This window comes from Tachypleus tridentatus, chromosome 2, assembly GCF_004210375.1.
Source record: "Tachypleus tridentatus isolate NWPU-2018 chromosome 2, ASM421037v1, whole genome shotgun sequence".
Classification (NCBI taxonomy): domain Eukaryota; kingdom Metazoa; phylum Arthropoda; class Merostomata; order Xiphosura; family Limulidae; genus Tachypleus; species Tachypleus tridentatus.
In genome coordinates, this window is record NC_134826.1 from 70,896,061 (window position 1) to 70,913,857 (window position 17,797).

At 36.8% G+C, this 17,797-nt stretch overlaps 1 long non-coding RNA gene across 1 annotated transcript; it reads left to right on the forward strand.

Annotated features, from left to right (window-relative positions):
- Positions 1 to 6,259: 6,259 nt before the first annotated feature.
- On the forward strand, positions 6,260 to 15,699 carry LOC143235954 (uncharacterized). Its single transcript, XR_013019412.1, has 2 exons — positions 6,260 to 6,730; positions 15,380 to 15,699. It is a non-coding gene; the product is annotated as an uncharacterized LOC143235954 (long non-coding RNA).
- Positions 15,700 to 17,797: the final 2,098 nt, after the last annotated feature.

The following is a 17,797-nucleotide window of genomic DNA, read 5'->3' on the forward strand; positions in this document are numbered from 1 at the left end:
GCAGCTAGACATCACCACCCACCGCCAGCTCCTGGACTACTCTTTTACCAACGAAGAGTGGAATTGGCCGTAACATTATAACGCCCCCACGGCTGATAGGGCGGGTATGTTTGGTACGACGAGGTTTCGAACCCGCGCCCCTTAGTTTACGAGTCGAACGCCTTAACCCACCTAGCCATACCGGGCCTGAACACATTGGAGGTTACATAGTTTTTAGCTTATGGATTAATAAAGCAGTTATAAAACTAAAAATTAAGTCACATTTAGTGTATTTCAAGTTTCTGTGAGTGCACTGAATGGTTAAGAGAACATCACTAAATGATTCTCAAATAACACCCCTGTATTTTAATATATTTTTGAAAAATGATAAAAAAGCACAGGCTATTTGTTGACTTTTTGCCACAAATAAAGAATTTTGAGAACTATCTCCACCAGTTGTAAGACGTCTCCATTTATGAAGCAATAATTTCCTTTAACGTTTATTCTTTCCTATTAAACCTATTTTGTAAATAGTTTTCTGTTTTTATACACTTAAACTTACAGTGTTTTTTTCTTGTTTTGCGTGTCTCCTTTTCCAGATCGTTTCACTTACATATAACGTATTTTTTATGGGTTTAAATCCTGAGTTTAGCCGTTTCAGGTACTGATAAATTTCTTAAAAAGTGCAATTAATTTTGAACAACTAGCGATGGATTCTGTTGACGCTTTAAGTGCACTTTATAAATTATTTCTTCATCAAATTTCCTTATTGGTCCCTGACAGCACGCGAGTCTCATAAAAATATAAACATAAATACTGCAGATATTGGAATTTGTTCTTTAATTAATTATGGGACACTCTGTGTATATTACTATGAAAATGGCTGATTCCACCCAATGTTTCTGGTTACGTCTTTAGTTATTGTAAGAGGTAAAAAACATAAAACTTATTTTAAAGTTAATTAATTAAAAACTAAATTCGACTTATCCGGTTGTACAGTCTATTAATGACGACAATAATTGATGTCTACCTGTCACAACCATATTTATTTCTATAAATAATTTTCTTATTACTCTACACGTAGCAGCATAAGTGTCTTAGAGATTAAAAAAAAAAATTAACTGTGTTTGTTGAAAACATCCCTAATACAAAATAAGTATTCTACTTCCAAATTATTTCTTCGGGATTTAAAAGTTTGTTTTTTAAATCTTTGAATTCAGAATTTAAATCATCAACCTTATTATATATTTTCATATTTCAATTTGCGGCAATAATTTGTGTAACAAAGTAAAATTCCTTTAAAAAACAATCTGCGACGTTACATTTCCTTAACCTCACGACGTTTTAAAAAACTTGCATAGTTTGAGATGCGCATTATTAGAAACACAAATGATATTTACCATAACAACAATGCATTAAAAAAGAATAATTATTATGCTCACAACATCTCAAATAAATATTTTACCGTCAACAAGTGTCACTTACATCGATTATAAGTTATTTATAATTATATTGATTTTTTAAAAACATGTCTTAATCATAGCGCAAATGAAGTCTCAAATTGTTTTTTTATTAATATTGATAGGAGATTGTAAAAAAAAATTCAGGTTGATTCTTTATGTAGTAGATCCCCTGCAAAATAAATAAAACAAATAAAAGTGAATTAAAACTGACAGAATTAGCTTGCATGCTCACCCATTCACTCGTGAAACCATCTCAGTCTAGAGGCACGACTGTTACGCTGTTAAACATGTATAATAAATCATGTTTTGTTTGACGGGTGTTTGTTTAAGTAATTGGCGACTTGAGGCCCCAACACGTCAACAATCCCTACCCACGAACAGAGAAAATGGATGCCTAGGTAATTATAGTGTCTTTAGCTGTACAGCATAATATAAATCGTTCATCTCGTGTTTGAAAAACCAACCAGTCGAAGAGTGTTTCGTCACTCACGTAGCTAGTGGTTTTGTATACGTAATTAAATAGATTTTAATTTGCGTTTTTCTAACAGCGCATGCCAAGCACTCTTATTTTGTAGTTTTCATCATCTTAGGTCGCTTAATTTCGTGACCAACCAAAGAGTTGAAACGTTACTTTGAGATTCTTTTATTATCTCGTGAATTGGACAGAGGGGTCGCTAAGTGCTCGCACGAGAGGCCCTGCTTCTTTGTTTGTTTGTTTTTGGAATTTCGCGCAAAGCTACAAAAGGGCTATCTACGCTAGCCGTCCCTAATTTAGCAGTGTAAGGCTAGAGGGAAGGCAGCTAGTCATCACCACCCACCACCAGCTCTTGGGCTACTCTTTTACCAACGAATAGTGGGATTGACCAAACATTATAACGTCTCCAAGGCTGAAATTATTACTTTACGAAATAAACGCGCGGACATACATACAGACGCAAATGAAATAACAACAGGCAGTTAAGAAAAGGTATATAATAATTCGTGAGGTTGAATCCAATAGACGGTAAATCCATGTGGGTGTCTCGTTATGTACATGACTGGCCGTTTACATATCGTAGATTGTTATATAGTTTTGAAAACTTTATTCAGGTAAACACAGGAAAAATTAAGAACCTAAATAATTAACCAACCAGTCATGTTTTAAATCATTTCAGTTTCTCAGCCGAACATAGTTTATAAGCCGAAACTCTTGTATCTTATTACTTATACATTAGTACCATAGTTCTTCTTGATGACGAGAAACCCACTTAAAATAAAAATGTATCTCACTTTTATTGATAAGCAAAGAACAACGTTTCGACCTGAAGATGACCTAAGGAAGTTGAAACGTTGTTCCCTGCTTATCAATAAAAGTGTTAATACCCATACCAACCGTTCTGAGGTACAGTACCATAGTTTGCTTTTTTCATTTGTTCTGTTCATTTGACTGCTCCTTCAGTCCTGGTCTTCTAAGTAAAGCTACCTTTTGTATACGTAGGTGTGGGCTCGTAATGTTTAAAGTTTGATGGTAATATTTCAAAATCCTACAGAGCAAGAATTGGTATTAACATTTCCAGAAATTTGGTAAATGTTTTAAAAGTAATTATCGTTAATCATCAAATATTAACAGTTGGTTTATCCAGAGTGAGGAGGGGAATACGCAAAGTCTTTTCAAAACCAGAAAAGAACCTTGTTAAAAGGATGTAGGGGTTAAATAGAACTGTAATCCAATATTACAGCTGTCACATGTTTGAAGAATCATGTTGGTAATATGTCGAAGTCCCAAGAAATGATTCCGAATTAAAAACTGTAATGAACTGTAATCCAATATTACAGCTGTCACATGTTTGAAGAATCATGTTGGTAATATGCCAAAGTCCCAAGAAATGATTCCGAATTAAAAATTAGCTCCAGAAGTTAGGAATAAATCTATAAGTTACTTCCAAATTGTAGCCAGTGTTTGATACGTTGAAGCGAACTAACTTTTAATCTTTAAAATTGAATGAAGTGATACTTTTCGCCTTTGTTAAAGCGCCCCCTAAATAATTTACAGGAGAAACAGAAGTCAGTTTTGAGTCGATATTTTAATTAGTTTCTTCGGTTACAAATATATGTTGTTTGCTGTAAATAGTTTTGGAAAATTATTGTAATTGTATTTACACACACACACATACATATATATATATACATATATATATGTATGTGTAGTTTATTTTTCCCGCTTTAAATTGCCTAAAAAGTTTATGAAAATTGCATTGCAATTTCTATAGACTCTGAAACAAAATCAAGTGGATTAGTAGAGTGTGTGTTTTCTTATAGCAAAATCACATCGGGCTATCTGCTGTGTCCACTGAGGGGAATCGAATTTCTGATTTTAGCATTCTAAATCTAAGGGTCTTCTTTCGTCTTACCAGGAGGACGTGGAGCTGTTTTGACAAATGATTGGTTAACAACACGTGTAGTTCTGCAAGGTTAGGATCGTTGAGAGTTTATTTAAAGAATTACTAGTTAGATGAAATAGATGGTGAGGGGTGCAGCGTCTGGGGGTTCACGAGAACAATTATCGTGCACATGTTTACTACGGGTTCAGTTTATATTACCGGATTTGTATGCTTCATAATTGTTTGTGTGTTTTCTTATAGCAAAGCCACATCTGCTGTGTCCACCAAGTGGAATCGAACCCCTGATTTTAGCTTTGTAAATCCGTATACATATCGCTGTCCCAGCGAAGGACGTTTCTGTTTGATGTTAAGCACAAAGGGCTCTGAGTCCCACAGGTATCTAAATCTGGTTTCTAAGATTGTAAGTCCGCGGAAATGCCGCTGTGTCATCGGGGGGGGGGGTAATAACCATATATGGTAGCGTTTTTCAAACTCGGGTCCGTGAGAGTATTTTATGGGTACCCACGAGTCATCTGAGTTTTCATTAAAATATTTTAAAAAATATATGATTTGTAAAATAAAAAATGTTTTTCGTAAGATTAGGTTTATCTGAATTAAAATTTTATTTTTAGAATATAGCTTTTAATTTAATTTACACGGAATATATATGTATATATAAATATTTTTTTCCAAAAATAAACAAACTTGTTTTGTTTCTGAATTTCGAGCCAAGCTACGTGAGGGCTAGCTGCGCTAGTTGTCCCACATTTAGAGGTAAGACCAGAGGGAAAGCACCTAGTCATCACCACTCACCGCCAACTCTTGGGCTACTCTTTTACCAACGAATAGTGGCATTGACTGTAACATTATAACGTCCCCACGGCTGAAAAGGCGAGCATGTTTGGTGTGACGGGGATTCGAACCCGCAACCCTCGGATTACGAGTCGAGTGCCTTAACCACCTGGCCATGCCAGGCCAAACGAAACAAAACATTGACTAGTTTGAGGGTCCCCGAATTAAATTTTAAATTAAAAGAGGTTTTCAGGGTACTAACGTTTGAGAATCGCTGATATATCAGATTTTTTTTACTGGTATATCTGTGTGTGTGTATGTGAGTGGGGGGGGGAACATAGAGCGTAATTTAGTTGCAAAGGTGTGGGGTTAGCGGGGGTTTTGTAGCTGTGTATAAGATATTCTAAAAAGAGTTATTATATTTTTAAAAGTTTCTGGAGACATATCTCTCGAGTCTCTCCCTGAGAATTACGCTTATGAATGGGGTGTTAAGTGCATAAGAGGATGGGGACTTTGTCACAAACGTTTGATCAACACGGCCTTAAGCAACACTTTTTGGACTGCTAAGTGATTTGGTGCGTGAACAACTTAGAATAATTGATGTGTTTAAAAATGCCAATAGGTTAAATAATATATATGTTTAAAGTAAGACTCTTTAAAAGATTCTTTCTCCTAATTAAATCTCTCTTCTTCTTGCCCAAAAATTTTGTGTGTAGTTAAGCGTAAATCTATACCTAGATTTTAGCGTTATAAGTCCGGAGACTTACTTGGGGGGATATTTTGGATTTAAGTTTCAAAAAAAAAAGTTATTCATTACATTGTGAACGAATATGTTTTTATTTTCAAAACTGCCATCAGATAGCGTTGAAATCCTGATAAATGAAAAGGAAAGAGCTTAAAGCCCCCTTGCGGAGATTCGTAATAAAATGAGATCTGTTTTGTATTTATAACTCTTTAGAAGTGTATTAATCGGAAAATTCCCAAAGTAAATGGAGTGATTTTATTTTTAATTTATATATTGAGCCAAGTTCGTTCGATACGTCATCCGCTGGTACAGCGGTAACTCTACGGATTTACAATGCTAAAATCAGGGGTTCGATTCCCCTCGGTGGACTCCGAAGATAGCCTAATGTGGCTTTGCTATAAGAAAACATACACTCGTTCGATACTTTTGTCGTGTATTAAGTTGCGGAAATCTATTCTTTTTGATCATGTGATATAATATTATTTAGTATTTGATATGATTCTATTTTAATAGAGGGCAGTATGGTACTTGAATAAGATACGGCCGACGCTGTTGTTAAGGGGTGGTATATACGATCCACAAGGCCACGAAATATTTTCCTGAGGAAACAGTATTATTTGTTTTGTTTAGTAAACGAAACGTTAGAAATGTAGCGATTTTATTTACGTCACTGCTATACATCAGGTGTTAAGTGTTTTTTTTTCTTTTCTTTTGATAAATTCCAGACGAACTGACAAATCGATTGACCAGCCCTTATCGTCACGTGGTGGCGCCAAGCACGTCGTTCGCTTCGGAAAAGGTGAAAATAAGAGAAATATTATTTTCATCTCATTATGCCATTATCAGGGCCACGTTGAGGTGAATGGCGCTATGCTCTCGTGTTTGGTAACGCCCTTGGCGCCAGAACCGATATACCTCGCCCCTAGAGTTCACCTACAATCACGTATTAGGTTTGGTCGCTATGCGTCTATTTACGGTGTATCCAAGCTGTTGCCCTATTCTTCGGCCGAGTTACGGAGAGAAAGTTGATAAGTACCGCCCCCTGGAGGATAAAATAGCGAATTAGAAAAACTAAAACAATTGCGCGGAGGTTTCTTCATTGTTTCCAGTTTCTCGAAATTCGGACCTATAAGGATCAAACAATGTTCTACACTCGCCCACTCTTACCATAACTTTAACCCTCTACCCTTATCACACGTGTACCACTTACCTCTCTTCGACGTAAGCAATACCGCCGCATCGTGACTGTCTGGGAGGAGGCGGACTTCTGCGGCCCGTGGGGTCGTTTGACGAACCCGATGATGGTATAACACGCGACTCGAAGGTTACTTTGGAATCTAAGGAACTGTGTGAACTCTGAGAACGGAGGTGGTGGTAACTGACCTCTGACGGTAAGATATCATAAACTTTTATTTGTAACATTTAGAAACTTGCTTTAGAAAAAAAAAATGTATATCTTAATTTTTTATGTCATTCAAAGGAAATGTTTAGTACCACTTATACGATTACGTCATCATTTTAAACACAAAACGGAACCAATAATTTCCGTTTTCTTTCTTAAAAATCATCGATTACAAATTACAGTTTCATTATGTCATTAAGTCACATGTCTTTTTTTTTTCCACACCGCGGCACGTGCCACAGTATCTTACCAATAAGATGAACCTGATCACTTCTGTTTTAATTAATAGCGTTGAAAACTTTAGAAAAGTAAACTGCATAATTTTCATAAAACGTGGGACCGTGTTCGTCAACACTGACAAGAAACGCAAGAACTCCACAATATGGATGAGACATTTATGTTTAAACTTCAATAAACATTTTAGTTAAAGCGTTGAGTTTATACCAAAATTTAAACACAATAATCTCACGAATAAACTTAATATTTTAAAGTTACGAAAAGCTGGTAGGTTTGGAATAGTTCATTGTGTAATTTTGTCCTAAAACAGCAGCAACAAAAGATAATATCTTCTCTTATTATAATGTTTTGTAATCTAAACATTTTATTATTTCAGTTCAAAATTGACGTTTCTTTTAAACACGTCGTCTTTTAGCCCTGATCATGGTTACGTGTTAGTAAAACTAGTCGGCTGAATAGTTTTACTCGTGGCATAACGTAAGCCCGAACATCACGAGTCTCTTAGAGCATACCGCTAGGAAGACACGGACGGAACGGCCAGGTGGTTAGAGGGCGCTCGACTTGCAATCGAAGGGTCGAGGGCTCGAATCTCCGTCGTACCAAACATGCTCGCTCTTTCAGCCTTGGGGACATTATAACGTAACGCTCAATCCCACTATTTGTTGGTAAAAGAGAAACCCAAGAGCTGGTGGTAGGTGGTGATGATTAGCTGCCTTCGCTGTCGTCTTCTACTGTTAAATTAAAGACGAGTAACGCAGATAGCCCTCGTGTAGCTTTGCGCGACATTCAAAGTCAACACTATTAACTAACTTTATATGTCTTAATTTGTTTGTTTTTTAACTCAAATACATAACACATTAACAGAGGCTCAAAACGTGTAAAAAAAAAAAAAAACACCACCACTAAACGAATCTGAACAAGTAAATTAACTTTCCTGTATAGCTGATAAGAATAAATTAAAATAGGCCTAACATCTTCTGATGAGTCATTTATACAGACAGAAACATGTCTTTTTAACAACAAGACAGTTTTCGAGTCTGAGCGGCAATCATGCTCGCCCTTTCAGCCTTGGGGACGTTGTAATGTGACGGTCAATCCACTATTCGTTGGTAAAAGAGTAACCCAAGAGTTGACGGTAGGTGGTTTCGAAAACAAACAAATTATGGTACCATCTCAACCAGAGAGAAGCGCTCGTTAATTGGAACAATGGCAACACTTGAAGAATATTATTCTAGAGGTCGATTTATACAACAATACTTCGAATTTAAGCTTTTCGTCAAGCGATATTTAAACAGAAGTGTGAACTAAGTGACCTGAGAGCTTTCCGAATCGCATTTCTTGTTTTCTTATAAAACTTACACGGCTTTTATTCTTTCCGGATCATTGTCCTCTTTGCTTTCTAAAGTAGCCATGTTCACTGGTACCTGAACACTGAAGAAACTGTCGAAATATTCAAGTATAAAAACGTGAGAGTGGATTTAGAGATTATAATATGTTGGCCCCGACGAAATCTTTCGTCCAGTATCAAGGATTATCTGGCTGGCGGAGATACAACTGATGTAGTTATGATCTAGTTTAGTGGCTCTGAAACTTTAGTGACCCGATGACCATTAGGGCTATTTTTTGCTTTAATTTTTTTGCGGACCCCCAAACCTATCGATATTTTTTGTTGTGAAAAAACCCCAAAACACCTGTATACATGAAAAGCTGTATTCTAAAATCAAGTGTTTTAATTTTCGTAAATGTTTCGTATATCTGAGAAGTATCGAACCCTCTATAAGCCACTAGGATGGTGAGAACACGTTAGAACATTTTCCTAAAATCAAACTCCACTCATCCCACCAGCATCGGCTCGAGAAGTTCGGCAAAACCACCCTATTTCGTCAAAATAGTTACAACTTCGCAACAAGCTTCAAACCTAGGCCTCACTCACGGCATGTCCTATCATCTACACTACCGTAAACCTCCCCGTGGTCCAGGTACGGTTTAGAAGCCACTGACACATTCGAAGACACAGTCCCGCACGCGCTACCGGTCAATTCAAAGTTGGAGATCAGCCCCAATCACCCCCGAGTACCACACGATACGCCTACACCATGACCGAGAGAATTATCACAACAACCCAGCATGCCCAAACGAAACCATAATAAAGGAGGAAAGTCACACAGACCCTGCCGCCTACCGAATCTCCTAAATATAAAAACGCGGAGCTGCCAACCCCACCAGCATTACCATCCTTCTCTGCATCCGTAATACAGATTACTACGTAATCGACATCAACTGATTCTCAATCACTGCCCACAGACGAATCCAGCTGCACTCAGTTCTCTTTCTTTTGTCGCCCTTCGACCAGTGACGAAGACGATTCGCCTGATGATAGACCTCCTTTAAAACAACCTGTCGCTTTCAACCCTTGTTTACACAAACTAGCTTCCTCCCACGACAGTTTCACATCATGCAGTCCTCTGCCTTCTTCATCACTAGCTAATAATCGTCAGTTAAACCTAACTGGACATCGACTAACAATTATTTGATGCCACCAAGTAAAAGTGGGTTTTCTCTGGGAGGACCACGTTACCCCCCACATCTAACTCTAGGCATCGAACCTGTAGATCAGCCGCTGTCCTGAAGGACCATGAGCCCTACATCGGTCGTTGGTTTTGTGCTGACCACCCCTCATCCTCTATCTTATCTGCTTTTCGTTTGTCGCGGATCCATCAGCCATGGAATGATTTTCACATTATCAGTTGGTTTTTTTCACGCAGTCGGTTTAAATTTTCCATACCGTGAGTGGGGACGAATATTTTTTTTTCTGAATACTCCCAGGTGGCGTTTAATCTTACACTTTCTCTCTATCCATTCAGAGAATTAAGCCCCGTAGATTTATTGTTGGAGGACGTTATATTCGAACATCAGTTTCATGTAGATTGTGACAGCTGTTTTCTGGTGTACTTCATGTCTAATAAAACAGCTAACTCTATGAACAAAAGCGTAGATTTCAAATGTTATTTTTAGTCTGTGATTCCCTGATCATGAAGCAGATATTGTATAAACTAATACTCTCCTTTTAATCGGTTAGTACCTCATATAAGACCACAGTTTAAATCTTATAGATTATTTTTAGAACCTAGCATGACTGGACTAAGGACAAGGAGTTCAGGAGCAAATTTTATACGGTTTGTTTTCTTGTTTGTAGTAGAGTACAAAGCTACGCAGTTGATTATCTGCACTCTACCCATCACGAGTATCGAAATCCGGTTTCTATCATTGTAAGTCCGCAGACATACCGCTGTTCCACTGGGGGTGGGGAGCATTTTGTGAGGTGAGAAAATAACCTCAAAACTAAACTTCCTAAATAATTCATAAACAATTCAAAAACGTTTATTAGCTGCAGTTTGAGAAATGCATAAACATGAGCGAATACGAGATAATATGCAAACACTAATTTTAATATTTGTAATAAATATAAAATAGTTACAATTAATTTTTGTTGTTAAATGACCGAACAAACATTGTTCAGAGAACAAGCTGTAAGAACATGGCAATGAAATATTATAAAATTCCATACTTATATGAAACGACTAAAATTGATGTTGTCATATTAACCCAGTTAGAAACGTGTATTTCAATTAGATATTCAATGTTATTATTTTTCTCTTATTCAGAAGCCCCGGGGTTGGGGGGTACACATAGTTGAAAATAATGTCTTGGAGGACTAATCTATTATAGTAGTTCAATCTTCAAAAGGTTAGTCCTTTAATACTTTTTCCTCAACTATCTCTCTGGACTAAGGTCCTTTCCACCTGATCTACTTTGGTAGATTAGTCCTTTAATATTTTTTCCTCAACTGTCCCTCTGGACTGAGGTCCTTTCCACTTGATATACTTTGGTAGATTAGTCCTTCAATATTTTTTCCTCAACTGTCCCTCTGGACTAAGCAGTTGCTTCACTTCATCATAAATATTGCTTAAATCTTCTACAAAAGAAAACCTTTTGCATCTAGTTGTGATGGCACGAAATGATTTAAACGTTTCTTCTCCACACCTGGTGTATCGTGATAACTGTTTTATAACACAACGTTTGTAACAGAGTTATTAATTAGACATACAACAAGAATCGTGAATCATTCTACACGTTATAAAGACGGTTTGTGTCTCAAGATGACTAGCTTCACTGGTTACTACTTAATATATTTTAAATATAATTATTATACACACTAGGCTTATTAATGCCTGATAATATAATTAAACAAGTGACAAGATAAAGACTTAAAAAAAGGAGATGTTTACGATTCGATGTTGAATCGCTTTGTCACCGGAACTTCTAGTTTGTGAAACAGCAACTGGTTCCATTTATTTTTCGTGAAAATGAAACGTGAAGCAATTATACATTGCGAAGGCCGTGCCGAGGATATAAGCATTAATATATGACTGTAATAAATCATTGTGACGTTAATTATGGAACCTTGGCATTAATATTCAGCCGCTTGAAAGAAGAATATTGCATATTATTTTTAGGGTTGTGTCTGACGTAATCTACATATGTATATATATATATATATATATGCACGAGCAACGTTATAGGATAGCGAAAGGCTAGGAGATCTGATGGAACGTTTCTCTTTAGAGTGCGAATCCGAGCACAAAAATAGTACAATTTACAATGATTATCTGAACAGCAAGAACAAAAAGAAACAAACCTGTTTTCACAAGATATTGGGTGAATTAATCGACATGTCTAAGAAGATACCGTCTGGTAGTCAGCGGTAACTCTGCAGCCTCGTGAAACTAAAAAACGAGTGTCGGTACTCGTAGTGAAAAAACGTAGATATGTGTACTTAATCAACCAACATAATAGCAGTCTAAGAACAACAACAACAAAAAAAATTCAATTCTGCGCACAGCATAGTTTTGTTTTTTTTCATGAGCCGAAACTAGAAGCGAAACTTTATTTTATCTTGGGTGGACCATCATATGTCGACTCTTATACTCCACCTAGTAAAAACAGTTCAAGAACTGGCCACCAGGTGAAACTAGTAACTTTAAGCAAGTGGTTTCCAACCAAACCAAACATCTTCGTTTTATGATGTACCACGATCTCTTGCTAATTAGTAACGTTAGCTATTGTAATTTTTTCTCGTCTGTTAAAATAGGCTTATATTTCCTAAAACTTGCTTATATGTTTGACGGGATAAACGCGAAATAAAACGACAAAGTGAAAAAAAGTTTTAATAAATTCACACTAAATTAGTTTTGTTTTTTTTAATTTCGCGTAAAGCTACACGAGGGCTATCTGAGCTAGCCGTCCCTAATTTAGCTACTCATAACCACCTACCACCAACTCTTGAGCTACTCTTTTACCAATAAATAGTGGGATTGGCCGTCACATTATAACGCCCTCACAGCTGAAAGGGCGAGCATGTTTGGTGCAACGGGGTTTCGAACACACGACCCTAACCACCTGGCCATGCAGGGCACCAATTGAAATGACATCACTGACAAAATAGGTTATTAACAGAAGAGTGTGTTCAAAAGGAAGCGCGAATTTCACAATACTTCTTAAATATCATACCTTGTGGCGACTCTTAACATTCTACCGTTTTTTTATGTTCGTCTTGTAGTTTTGCACTGCATTTTAGTATACATGTTGTCAGTCGCAAAAATGTACAATGGGCTGTCTGTGCCATGCCGACTATATGTATCGAAACTCGAATTTTGACTTCTTAAGCCTGCAGACTTACCGCTGGTCCATCTGGAGGTGGACTGTACATTAAATTTGGCTGGGCTATTGTTAAGCGCAAAACTACACAGTGGGCTGCCTGTGCTCTGCCCACTACGGGTATCGAAACATGAATTGTAGCGTCATAAGTGTTTATCTGTCTACACGCCTACCTATCTGAGATATTGCTCCATACTGAAGAAATCTATTTGTAATCGATAACTAATCATGCTAGACATTTCAAAACTAAAAATACAAAATGGGATGTCTACCCATTACTCGGTAGAGACCACCCCTTCCTTGGATTCTATAAATGAAATCCTCGTATATCTTCAATAAAGTCTGTAGCAGCTGTGGATGTTCTCATCAGCTTCTGTTCTGGTGAGATGTAGTCCGTGGTTTTAATCTGTTTCATGTAGAACAAGTATTACATTGATCTGAAAGAAAAAAGAAATGCGTCCCTTTTCCCAACGCAACGAAGTTTATGTGTCGTAAAATCCATAACATGACCGGTTATAATCAAAAGTAATACTCATGTTTATTAAGAAAGTTACAATTACAGCCTATACCTTATTATACACGGGCCAAATTGACAAAGGCCGTAAATCATTAGAATACTGCGTTAAGTAATATCCTGTTGGACTGTCATGGATGTTTTCGAGAAAAATCTAATGTTAATGTATTTTAATTTACTGTACAAACTTAACTATTATTTTTACTTTTTTACTGAGAAACTACAGTTCTTTTGATGTTTAATATATATCCCGCAAATAATTATAGTTTAATAACAATGTGTTTTGTTTACATCACATACCTAAGCCGTAGAACTGAAACAATGATAGATGTCGGATTTTGGATTTGTAACACTTGTTCATTTGACATTAATATTTAAACTAGATGAAATTAGAACAGAAAAATATCAAGCAAATATTGTCCCTGGTCCTTCAGTGACTCAGCGGGGAGTCTGAGAGCTTGCTTATCATGCTAAAAACTGTTACTGTGGGCGTAACACAGGTGGCCCATCGTTTAGTTTGTGTTTAATAACAAACACATCATTCTTTTAAACTGGATGAATAATAGAATAAAACATTTGATCCGTTGACCGTAACAGTTCAGACAAGAAGTGAGACACTAGTTCGGTTCATAATCTCTGACCTAAGAAACAAAACACCGACTGAAACAACGAAGCATCCAGAATTCGTGGTTTGGAGGAATTCCTAAACATTTAAGTTAGGCTTCGGTGAATAACAGTCCATCCATTGATGAATATGTTTGACATGATGATCCGCTGATGAATATGTTTTCTAAGTTTCTCTGCTATAATGGATCATATTCCATTCTTAAAGAAAATTCTTACTAACAAAATAATCCAGTTCATGGACTTACTATAGTTGTAAACCTGCTCTTGTTGTGACTAGATTATTTTTAGGGTTTTAGAGAAAGAAATTTGAACGTCTGCACTGACAACAGCTGTTAATTAGGCTTAGCGGTAAGCTGGGAGCTCATTAAGATTAAAATTCTGGTTCAATCCTTGCGGTGGGTGTAACAAATATAGCCCGTAGGGTGTAGTTTTTTCCATAGCAATCAACAAATAAATGCATTTTATAATTATCAATTCGCCCTAACTTCTTAAGTTTCTGAAATTCGTTTTTCCTCAGATTGCTCATGGATTCATTATCTTATTGGACCCTTGATAATATAAGAGGAAATATTACCACTAGTTACTTAATTTACAAAGAGGTACAAATAATTTCATCTAGATTAAGAATGTTTGGCACTTGCATGTTTAAAATCTAATAAATAATTGAAATACAATATTTCGTATTTACAAACTTAAAAAGTTTATTCATGGCGTTGATGGTTTCCACAAAAGACACACACAGCATGTTATGTATGTCGATACCTATTACGTCGTCTTCAGGGTTATTTACAAGGGATTTTAATATTTATGCATTTTGTACGTCATGTGGTACTACGTTACAATGTTTTTTACATAACTCATTAGCCAACGCTAATTTATCAGTGCAGTGACTTGATAGCCATTCATCTCGGTTGAATGTATTTTATATTTCATATTTATTTATTGCTTGTAATGATCTCGAGGGAAGGCAATTAGTGAGCGACACTCGCCGTTCCTGGGCTGCTCTTATGGGATAGTTGGAATTGACTGCCTCCCTTATAACATACCAGCAGCTTCAAATTGCGGAGCGTCCATTTTTGTGTTGTTGAAACAAATGGACTCGAACGCTGGACCCGTTAAATTCCCAGTCAGGCACGCCAACTACGAGGCCACGCCAATCCAGTTAATGAAGTTTATCGTGCTATTTATTACCTGTCGAAGTCAGAATTATCATAACATAAATAATGTAAAGGCCTGGGAGGCTAGGATGCTCGGTTCATCCGTCGTCTGTGGGTCGCGGGTTTGAATCCTTTTCCTTGAACATGCCCAATCTTTCAGCCTTGGGGCACTAAATAATAATGTTACGGCCAATCCTACTATTTATTTGTAAACGAACAGCCTAAGAGTTGGCGGTGGGTGGTGTTGACTAGCTGTCCTACTTCAAACTTATTACTTTTGAAGTAAGGTGACTTACACCATAAATGCCTCAGAACTTAAAAAAAATTAAAAGAAAAAATACAAAAGCTTTTCGTACTTGAAGGAAATTCATTTATTTCTTTGCAGACAACCAAACTGAAGGTTTATTTCAATCCATCTGCTAAAGGATTTCGAGAAATTCGCAATCCAAAAGAAGACAGGAAGCATGTGTAACCTACTTTTTCGTTTCGGTATGTACCGAAAACCCTAAACACTGAACACAACCATTCACCGGAAAGTACTTTACACAAAGACTGTGTTAAGCCTAATCCACTGCAGAGGTGACAACTTTACGAAACAAAATTTTCTGTCATCAGTAGTCTTAACTTTCAACATTAATAACTGTCAGATTTGTTTTGTTATCAAGATTAAAATCCTGTGTAATAAATAATCTAATTAAGCTATTAGATCTGTATGTTTTTGTTATTTATTGACGATTTTTCATGTTTTCTGCAGGTCTATACACCAATAAATCTAATAGTTATGAATATGAGAAAAACTTCTTATAACGAACCAGAATAGACCGTAAAGAATGACAAAAACTGCTTCTCCAATAGAACTAGAACTGGACATTTCTCTCTCTTTTTGCTGGTTATTCTCCGGCTTGCACGCTAATGGTCACTTAATGCCAGATTTGGAGTCATTTTGGTCAAGATTGTTTTCTTTCTTTTTCCTGGCCCGGCAAGGCTGGGTGGTTAAGGCACTCGACTCGTATTCTGAGAGTCGCGGGTTCGAACCCCCGTCACACCAAACATGTTCGCCCTTTCAGCTGGGGGGGTGTTATATTGTGACGGTCAGTTTCACTATTCGTTGGTAAAAGAGTAAGTAACCCAAGAGTTGGCGGTGGGTGATGATGGCTAGCTGCCTTCCTTCTATGCTTACACTGCTAAATTAGGGACGGCTAGCTCAGATAGCCCTCGTATAGCTTTGCGCGAAATTCAAAACAAACCAATCCTTCGTTTTCCACAATGTTATATTCTCCGACATAAGACTACACTTCTTTCTCCCTTACAAAGTCCGACACTGGGTCTGCGTAACCACCAGATGGCGTCTTCTACTAGCAATGCAAGTATAAATTTGGTTTGTTTGGTGAGACGGGGATTCGAATCCGCGACCCTCAGATTACGGGTCAAACGTCCGCTAACCACCTGATATAGTTACTTTAAATGGATAACTACGTTACCTAAGTCATGTTGCACTCATTCAACCTAATTGGAAATTTAATATTTTGGTGTTCTTTAACGCCGATCCGTAGCCACCTAGTGGTAAAATATCGTTTATAATAGTCCGTAGCTACCTGGTGGTGCTGGAATCAACTTATCGTTTACAATGGTCTGTAGACATCCTGCACTGGAATCGGTGTACCGTATACGCTGGTCTATAGCCACCTGGTGGTGAAAAGTGTATAGTGACATACTCAGTTTGTTGTTTTAAAACAGCAGTAATCTGTCTTTATATTTGAACAACATCTAACCGGTATATGAAACAATATCACTGCGGAGGATTTGACACTTACGTTGTTTTTCAAAATACACATAATCTCGTTTCTGTTGAACGTTATGTCTCGCAAACCACATGGTTCAAGTTAGAAAACAGATGTTTGTTCACAGTTCGACTTCTGTGGAACGTTGTGTCTCGCAAACCACATGGTTAACGTTACTAGACAGATGTTTGTTCATAGTTTGATTTCTGTGGAACTTTGTTCATACGACAAGATACAATGTTGTAAAAATGAGTTTGTAATGAACAAGGCCATATCATTTCACATGCAAACGTCCTTCTAAGTATGCTGTTGTACATCAGAAAATTAACTATAGTAACGCTGGGAGTCGAAGTTATTACTTCTCTGATCAATGATAAAACCGTGAGAAACGACAAAGTCAAAATGAAGTCCAGTGGAACGACATCCAAACACTTGTCCCAAGACGAGTGAACATTACATCACACTTTCGTAGATATATAGTCTGAAAATGTATTAACATGTTTCCTCTCCTCTCTGTCGTTAATTTTATCAGACCTTGAATGGTTTCCCTTATCTATGTTCTAACCCTCACACCAATAACGGAACGTTTGTATTTCTTTTATTGAGAGACTAGCTGTCTTTCCAGTTATTCCCCGGAAATGAACAAAAACAATCGGTTTATTTTACAGAGGCGTTTAAAGTGGAAATAAATAACGTAATTAGCTTTATCAGCTAGCTTTTATTTTCTTACAATATGTTCGTCAGATCATAGATAACTTATGAACTTCATAACTTTTATGAACTTATAAAAAAAATAAAAAACAGAAATGAATTACAGAGGGCGTTGAAGCATGAATACAAAAAAATGGTGGTTACGTTGACAGCTTAAATGCAATATTACTGGTGTAATAATATTTAAAATAGCAATAGTATTTGTATTACATTTTATATTATTTGAGTTATATTTGCCGTATTTAATTTATTATATTATGCGTACATTCTTTAAAAATATATTCTTCTTAGTCGGTAGTTATTTGCAAATC